The following is a 317-nucleotide window of genomic DNA, read 5'->3' on the forward strand; positions in this document are numbered from 1 at the left end:
GGGTAGAGCAGATCACGGGAAACGCAATCGTGTCCATTTATTCTTGACAAACTAATAGAGGAAAGTGAATACATAACTGGATGCTGTAATTCTAGATGTTTAAAAAGCTTTAGGCAAAATGTAGCAAACATAGCGCGGGTAAAAGGGTTAAGTTTTTAAATGTAACCCGCCACCCCTCGACTCGCCTCCTTCTCCCCACTCTCTTTAGGGGATAAGGCTCCAAATATAACCCATTTGTAATCATGTCCCATGTGGTCTAGTGGCTAGGATATCTGGCTTTCACCCAGAAGGCCCGGGTTCGTTTCCCGGCATGGGAA

The 317-nt window shown here is 45.1% G+C and overlaps 1 non-coding gene across 1 annotated transcript; it reads left to right on the forward strand.

Annotated features, from left to right (window-relative positions):
• The first annotated feature begins 245 nt into the window (after window positions 1-245).
• Window positions 246-317, forward strand: TRNAE-UUC (transfer RNA glutamic acid (anticodon UUC)). Its single transcript has one exon. It is a non-coding gene; the product is annotated as a tRNA-Glu (tRNA).

The sequence above is a fragment of the Hetaerina americana genome, unplaced genomic scaffold (assembly GCF_022747635.1).
Source record: "Hetaerina americana unplaced genomic scaffold, ioHetAmer1.1.p SCAF_11, whole genome shotgun sequence".
Taxonomy (NCBI): Eukaryota; Metazoa; Arthropoda; class Insecta; order Odonata; family Calopterygidae; genus Hetaerina; species Hetaerina americana.